Source organism: Suricata suricatta, chromosome 2 (assembly GCF_006229205.1).
Source record: "Suricata suricatta isolate VVHF042 chromosome 2, meerkat_22Aug2017_6uvM2_HiC, whole genome shotgun sequence".
NCBI classification, from domain to species: domain Eukaryota; kingdom Metazoa; phylum Chordata; class Mammalia; order Carnivora; family Herpestidae; genus Suricata; species Suricata suricatta.
In genome coordinates this window covers 38,446,834-38,455,805 of record NC_043701.1, presented here as the reverse complement: position 1 = coordinate 38,455,805, position 8,972 = coordinate 38,446,834, and the positions used below count along the sequence as shown (strand labels likewise).

The 8,972-nt window shown below is 36.6% G+C and overlaps 1 long non-coding RNA gene across 1 annotated transcript in view; it reads left to right on the top strand.

Moving 5' to 3' along the window:
* Nucleotides 1-266: 266 nt before the first annotated feature.
* The window catches only part of LOC115305636, a 130,624-nt gene continuing 121,918 nt past the window's right edge, over nt 267-8,972 (top strand). Inside the window, exon 1 of the long non-coding RNA XR_003914906.1 lies at nt 267-789. This is a non-coding gene — a long non-coding RNA (uncharacterized LOC115305636). The remainder of the gene's footprint in view (nt 790-8,972) is intronic.

Below are 8,972 nucleotides of genomic sequence, written 5' to 3'. Positions count from 1 at the left end.
CACTGGCTCTGCCCAGCCCTTAGCCAGGATGCCCGACAAGCCCCTTGTCAGCAACAACCGTCAAAATACTGACAGTAACTTCACATGACTGGTGGCAACAGGATCAAGGAAGAAATAGAGACTTTTCTGGAAAAAAAATCTAGCAGAGGGACAGAAGTGAGATTTGTAACTCAAATACAATATACATTTAAATCAGTGGATTAAATTTCAGAGGGGAAGAAAGTGAAGATGACACATGTGGAAATGAGAGAAATATCGTAGTTATGAAACGGAGGCAGCATTCAGTGAACCCCGACATCGGCTTCCCCATCAGCAGGTATGAAGGCCACGGTCCTGGGCTGCCTGTCTGCCTCTCTCTCTCCAGGACAGCCTCCGCTGCCTCCGACAGGATATTGGCTGTACTCTGTCTAAACTCTGGGTATATGCAGTTTCTAGCCGAAGATCAACTGCATGTCAGCATACTATTAGTCATCTTTAATAAAAGAAAACAGATGGCTTTAGACGAGATATATTCTGGACTGCTGCAGAGAGCAGGGATATGATACACTGTGGCCTGGGAGTCCTCCCCCAAGTAGTCCGGCTCTGCCTCAGGAAGAAGCCTCAAGGCCTCGGAGGTCCAGGCAGGCAGTGGGGAGCCAGGGCACCTGAAGGAGCTGGGACATTTCTTAGAGATAAGCATGCACACACTTGGAACTCCCCCGTGTCATGTGTTCTGCAGCCCTCACTGGCTTCATGCAGCCCACCCTCCAGATTCTGGAAGAGGAATGCAGAGAAACTGGCTCATACCAGGTATCAGAAGCTTTGATAATTTGTTCCCATAAAGGTTACGGTTTCTAAACTCACAGCTGAAATTGGTATAATCACCTGATAAGTTTATGGTCATGCATAGTTATTTGCCAGGATCCACCTGCTTTCCGCTGGTGAATCATCTCCAGTTTCCCTAGGCATTTGGTATAGGGTGAGGAAGTTCTAAGGGAGACCATGTGATCCTGCCTTTCATAATAATAGCCCATATTCCATGAGGTAGGGAGCCAATGTCTACCAGTTGCTAAGTAGATCTACTTAAATTATACATCCAAGAAGTGGGAATATAATCACACAATGGGTCACAGGCCCACTGAGTTCATTGTGATGCAGACTTGAATGAAGACACCTTTTATCAAATTATCATTTTGACTTGTAGAGTATTGTGGACTTTCAGGCATCTAAGAATAAATACCAATTTGGAGCCTGTATTTAGTACATATTTAAAGGTGTGGCTGTCTCACCTGTCTCATGTACCAGTCAGCAAAGTAAATGGTGGTAAATACCTTTGGGAATACTAGGAGAAGCATTTACAGTATGTGTGGCAGTTACTCAGGGTCATTCCTCCAAGGGAAGCAGCTTCCCCATGAATCAGGTGCTTTGGGTCTGTGAACTGTCTTCAATCTATTAAAACTGGCTAAGCAGCTATGATTTCAATTGTGGTTATTCAAGTCTGGTGTTCGGTCACCAGACCTTTTTTTTTTTTCCCTATTATATGGATAAAGTAATTTCTTAGTTGGGGCTGTCTAGCACAATACCTGGGTAGTTTATAAATGAAAGAAATTTATTTCTCATAGTTCTGGAGGCTGGATGTCATAGATCAGGGTGCCAGATGATTGGGTTCTGAAGACCTTTTTCCAGTAGACTTCTTACTGCCTCCTTCCATGGTGGAGGGAGCAAGAGAGCTTTCTTGGGCCTCTTTTATAAAGGCATTAATGTCATTCATGAGGGTTCACCATCAAGACCTAATCACCAAAGGCCCTCCCTCCTAACACATTGGGCATTAGGATTTCAACATATGAATTTTGGAGAGACACAAGCATTTAGACCATAGCAAATAATATTTAGTAGACTGGCCATATATTTCATTTCTAAGACACTATGATTAGACACTGGTAAAAAGACAAAAAGACAAAAACTTCATTTTCTTAACATTCAGATTATGACTTCATTCTTATGTCATATTATAGTAATTACCACTACCTTCTCACTGGAAGTTAAGCAGTGCCATTGTCCATTAATATACTGGGAATCCATTTTTTGCTTTGAAATTCAAATGTTCAAACCCAAGCTTCTCATTTCTTTCTGCAAACTCTGTAGTACAGAAATCCCTCCCTCATGAGTGTTTTTAAAATAGTTATGTAACAGAAGTGTGGCGCACCCTTCAGTATCTCAAAGCACTTGAGTGGGCAGACCCACACAATCAGTCATGGGTCATTTAATTGTGATAACCCAGAGCATCAGGGATTACTAGCATCCTATTGTCATGAGCAAGGATCCCAGCTGTGTTTTTAAGGCCAAGTACAGGAAGAGTTGTCCTAGGATTTCATTTTGAAGGCTTGCTTCCTAAAACCTACGTCAGTATTAATTCTATCTTGATGTCATTGTTTTCTTATAATATTTGCCAAACACTATCAATTAGCAGGTAACACACACTGTTAAGTCCATTCAATCATCATAGTCATTGGCCCAGAGCTACAAGTTCATTAGCTATATAGTCTCAAGTTAGCAAGACTTCAATTTTATCAAATGTATTGCTACTACAGAGCTTAAATCTAATATCTCACTGGTCTCTGGAAATAGTTTTCTTACTACCTTCCACTTGATGACTAAGCCAGTGTCACATTTTAGGTTTGCTTGTTGTTGCTGTTACAACATTATCCTACATTTGCTAGAAATGCCTTTGTTAGGTTAGGTTAGTCTCTGTGATGGTAATTAAATCACCAAATCTGCCTAACAACATACTGAAGTTTGTTTTCTGATCTCACTGAGTCTGTTCTGACCCAATAGCTATCTTCCAATTAGTGACTCAGTGATTCAGCCAACATTTGCCTTGCATATATGCTATTTAGAAATAATAGTTTCTAGGTCAGAAGCAGCTGGGAGATAATATTCACACACTGGCTCCTAAGTAGTTAACATGCACATGTCACCTATCACTTCTGCTCACCACCCATTATTCATAATTGGTCATATACCCTGGCTTAACTGAAAGGGCATAGAGAAATGTGAAGGGGGGAGGGGCACGTGTGGATATAAAGAGAACCATACATGCAGAGACTCAAATCAACATCGAATTGATGATCATTTTAATATGGAGCATAGATAACTTAGGATAGTTCTTGACAGAAATTTAAATGGTTTCAAAACTTCTGATATTAAAACCTCCTGCTCTGAACATTCCTTCTTAAAATTATTTTTACACTTATTCATGTATCTCAACATATATTTTTAGTAATGCAATTTCGAGAATAAAAGGCACCTTATTTTCCTACTGACTCTATGTGGATAGATATTCTCCATGGTGTCTGTAATGCTAGGTATTTTCAATCTTTTCATATTTGCTAATCTGGAAGAGAAACAATGCTTTATTTCTATTTCTATTAATTTAATTACAAATCAGTTTAAACATGTTCAATTGTGTTGACTTTTGGATTTCCTTATTATTAAATTTCTGTTGATGTTCTTTGCCCAGGTGTTTGTTTTTAAATGAGAATCTTTGTTAGATTTTTTTTTATTGGCTCACACAGTGACCCCCTGTTGCTGTAGTGAAAGAATCATGCTTGCAGCCATAATCTGTTGTTTTTATATGCTCATGTTTTATGGGCAGTCGGAGGCACTGGTCTGCAACTGATTGTCATCAGGATCTTGTCTTAGTTTTACTCTGCCTACCTTTCCCAAATGGGTGAGAAAAAATAACTATGTCTAAGATTAGCCATGGTCTTAAAGTTCCACTATGCCACAAGCATAGTGGCATTGGATTACTGGATAAAGTAACTCTATGCTCTGTAGGGTTCATGGGAATGACATGCAGGTTTTTTGTTGGTTTCTTTCTGTTGTTGTTGTTAATCTTTTTTTAAGTTAAATTTCAAATGTTTTTAGGACATATGATTCATCTCTGATGCTGGAACAAAACTATAGTATTTCAATTATTGATCTGTGCCTTTTGCTGACAATATTTCATTAATACTGAAGGGTCTATAGAAATCTAAAAATGAATTTAACACAAATGGAAGTCTATTCTGTTTTCATGATTTAACCCTTACCTATGAAACATAAAAGTGAACATCTTTAAGACCTCTTGCTTTTGAAATAAGTCTGTTCTGCTGTAGTTTTTACATTTTCAAAATTCAACATTTAACTCACTAGATTACTTTATTGAAAGTATCTTGATGGTAAACCATGCAGTATTGTGAAAGCAGCATTGAAGAGATGACTTATTTAGCAAGTATATTGCATCAGAGTTTCGATAAAGAAGTGATCTGGTCAATTTCATTCAAAATTATGAGACTTCTTGCTCACTGATGAAATAGATATGACAGAATAATGGTGATGTTTGATGCCAGTCACACGCACAGGTGTCTCCAGCCATCATTCTCTTTCCAAAAGAATCCACTTTATCTTCCTAACTCAGGGGATGGTTCTCTCTATGCATTCCATTTCACTTTAATATATGTATCTTGCTGAAGAGAAAATGTCTTCTCTTTAAGATTATATTGTGGTCTCACATGTATTTACTTCCATTATTTAAAAACAATATGTGCTTAATTTTTTTGGCAAAGCCAGAGAAGAAATATTATAGGGTTCAATATAGCTTCCTCATATGCATTATTCTCTGATTTGTGTAAAGGTCAATCTAATTCTACTATAAATCCCCTGAGATCTTGCATTTTAGCAATTCAAGTAAGTAGACATAGATTTTCTATGGCTCATTTAGATACCTCAATTTCAAATATTAGCAACTAGATAGTATCATCCATCTACTTTTCCTCTGCACTTACAAATAATGCCTGCAATGCTTTTACAAAATATTTTTTTCTTATGGCATAGATTTACCTCCCTTATGTATTATACTTATTTTTGCTAGACCTAATTTTGATGGATTCCTTCTTATGTTTAAACACATATGGTGCTATTTTGTCACATATTTTTTACCAAGTTTAACAGATGACTAAATTGGACAACTTATATTTAGGGAAAATGACATTTTCATGTTGTACACTGTAAAACACATATTGGTGGCCTGTGGGAACTTTGGATAAAACATCTTGAGAAAAATAACATGATTCCTTTAGTCTAGAGGAGGAAGTAAAATATATGTGTATACCAAGTATATGTGTGAGAGACCAGATGATCTGTAAGATCCTTTCAAGTGCTAAAACTGCATGATTCCATCCAGTGTAGTTTTATAACATCCAGTTGTTCCGAGTGTCAGACCAAGCCATCTTCCTGAGGGGCCTCTTTACTAGTGATCAGTCAGAAAAGCCTCTGTTTAGGCATTGTGAGCTTTCTTAGGGGCCAGAATAACCCCACTAAGATCCCATTTATACTTTGTTCTCCTTCCTGTAAGAGGTGCTATCTTCTTAGAAGGAATATCTAGGGCGGAAACTTGAAAATTGCTTCTATTAAGATGAACCAAAGAGACGTGTTTGCTCAGGGTCAGATTATTAGGCACAAGGCATTTGGTATGTTTCAATCTCCCAAGAATGGCATGCAGTTTGGAAAAGAGTATAAAGAGAACCTATGAATTAGTGCTATGGGGAGTGTGTGTATATATGTGTGTGTGTGTTGTGTGTGTGTTGAGAGAGAGATGTGCTTCCTATTGAAAGAATATAAACTTTTTTCATGTGTCCATGGAAATTTTACAAGAATAGGTATCATCTTTGTTATAAAATAAATCATAAATTGTTTACAGATCTTATAGGTAACATTTCTCTAATCCAATAGTTTATAAATAAAATTATTATATTTATTTAAAATAAATTTAAAATACAATTTATTATAAATAAAATGTATACATAAATAAAAATGAAACACATGACTCACTTTGTTCATTTCTCAAGAGCTCAGACTAGCAAGACTAGTTAAAACATGAAGTCTCAAGGGAAGAAATAGAGCCAAAAAGTTTTAGATTGTAAAATAGATATTTATAAGTCCAGAAGTAATTAAGGAAAAGTGTATACTCAAAAATAAATTGGAAAATTTGACAAAAAAGTAAATACCCATAAAAATCTTTGTACAGAGACAGGGCAACCTGATCAGAGATGTAAGAGAAGGTAAACTCCTATCCAAGTCAGTATGAATAAAACAGGATACGGTGATTGATTGCTCAGGTTCACATTCCTCCTCCTACTATTGAAATTTAAGAAAGTGTTCTACTAACTGGAACATTTTAAAACAAAACACCAAGCTATGAAAAGGACATTATAAGGATATTTAATCTTGAGTGACTGGGAAAGTGTGAGAAGGCAGAAAGTTACTACCCAGGAAAATATGAAATGTGCCTGAGCTTATAAATAAGAAAACAGATTTTGTAAATGAAACTTAAAATCTAATTATAAGGCAACGATAATAAATTAATAGTCACTGTTTACTGAATAACTACTGTGTGCCCAACAATATATTTATATTTTTATATGAGCTATTGTACTTAATCTTTACAATATCCCAGCTTGGCAGGTACTTTTAAAGGCATTAAAATAAAGCAAAGGTTTCATGAAGTGTGCTGCCTCCCGCTCTGAGTGGTGGGTGAGGGTAACGGAAGTTTTGGGTTGAGCCTAAATGGAGGATAAAGAGAGGAGATGACACCAGGACATTTGTATCCAACTTTGCTACTTCAAAAGGCTTTTAAAGGCTTTTAAAAAGCCAACGACCCAAGATCATGGAGAAAATGTGTAAATTGTTCTGGAAGTTTTTATTTTTAATTTCATGGAAAGGAAAGGGTGAGGGATGAAAAATGAACACTTTCAATATACAAAGTCTTTCCAGCAGCAAATATTTATATGTATGTATATATACATATATATGCCTTATAAATATGCATTGAACTCTACAGAACAGTTCGAAAGGTAAAACAGATCGGGTAATAAAGGAGGATGAAATAGATTATGGCAAAGCAATAAAAAAGAAGTCTGTTTTGTGTTAATTAGAAACTACTGTGCAATGTTTGAAGGATTCACATTGATCGCTGTTGGAGAATCATTAATATGTATTACATGTAAATAAATTCAACGACTTGCGAGAATTGAATGATGGACATGGAGAAATTTGAAATGATATTAAAACATTAAACAGATGTAATTTTAATCCTCCTCTTTAGTGAATTAATTATTTGGTTAGATATTGCAACAGTTTTGTTTGTTTTGTTTTTTTTTAAATCAGCTCTAATTTTTCTTTAAATGGACCCAGAGGTGTCCAGCCAGAAGTGTATGTGTATGTGCATGGGTGCGTGTGTGTGTGTGTGTTTGTGTGTGTGTGTGTGAGAGAGAGAGAGAGAGAGAGAGGGAGAGGGGGAGAGGGAGAGCTGGAAAAGGATAAGAGAGAGAGGGGAAGGAAGAGAGGGGTAAGGGGATGAAGGAGGGGAAGGGGGAGAGGAAATGGTAGAGGGGAGAGACAGACACAGAGAGAGAGAGAGAGAGAGAGAGAGAGAGAGAGAGAGCGCACGCACTCTCAGGTGTGAGCAATTGAAAGCAAAGGGTCTGGACTCCATTTCAGTATTTAGTTGTGAAAACTTGGTAATTACTCTCAGTGAATCCCAATTTCCTCAATTATAAAATAGAGAAACAGAACTTATGGTTAATGATTGTTATGAAGATTAAAGAGATCATTTTTGTACCTAAGTGCCCAGTTATATCTTGAATTTATTCACATAACCAGACATATTCATATTTTGTATTACATATTTTATTTTTATAAATTTATATTCACAGATGACACATATATTCAATTTTTTTTAAAAAAGAGACTAGTTCTGAAACACTAAAATAGTAAAGAAAACTTGTGGGAGTGCAACAAAGATTTCAGTTCAGAAAACATTCACTGGGGACTCTCCATATGCAGGTTTTTACCACATGTTGCATTCTGGCTGGGTATAAGATTACACATTGCTGTAGTAAATGAAAGTAATAATCAGTGCCATTAAATCTGGGTCAGAGGAAGTACATGGAGTGTTGAGAGAGAATTTTGTGTGTGTGTGATTAAGGAAAGGCTCAATATGGAAACTAATGTTTGAGTTGGCTTTAAGGAAAGGTAAGATTTTTATTTTTTTGGCAGAGATGTTGATGGGTGGACATTACAATTTCAGAAAAGCAGTGGCGTAGAGGAGATGTAGAAAACATGGAACATTTTCAAGGAATGACATTAATTTGGTAGAATAATTAGTATCTTGCTAACCTTAGAATTTATCTCATTTCTTTGTTTGCCTTCTTAACGAAACTTCTCTATTTTTAAATTACTCTTTAAATAATATTAAGTCCACAGTAAATGAGAAAGCTATGTTACCCATCATTTCTCAGATCACTTATGTCAGACTTCCATGAAAGCCTTTTTTAAATTTTTAAATAAAAATTTTTAATGTTTTATTTATTTTTGAGACAGAGAGAGACAGAGCATGAGTGGAGAAGGGGCACAGAGAAAGAGATACACAGAATCTGAAGCAGGCTCCAGGCTTTGAGCTGACAGCACAGAGCCCGATGTGGGGATTGAACCTACAGACCTTGAGATCCTGACTTGAGCCGAAGTCGGAGGCTTAGCTGACTGAGCCACCCAGGCGCCCTCTTTTTTTTATTTTTAAGAGAAACATTGTAAATATTGTTGAAGAAACCCCATTTCTCTTTCATATCCCTTCTCACCCTCCCTTACACACCACAGAAGTCTTTAACTCCTTCCAGAAGCTTTATTTGACCAGCTAATACCCCTTATAGTAGTTCTGTGAGAGCGTTTTTAAAGAGTTTCAGTTACCCTAACTACATAACCTTCTTAAATCATGTAGTTGCAGCACGCCTTATGGGTTTTGTTTTTAAGTGCATCAGGTATTTCCTTAAGTTATCCTACCAAATATGTAATTGATAATTTGGTCTTGATTCTACCTACCTTTGTTAGACACCAGACCAAACTTGTATTCTGGTTAACTAGTAACAGATATTTCATGACATTCTGCTGCTCATTAT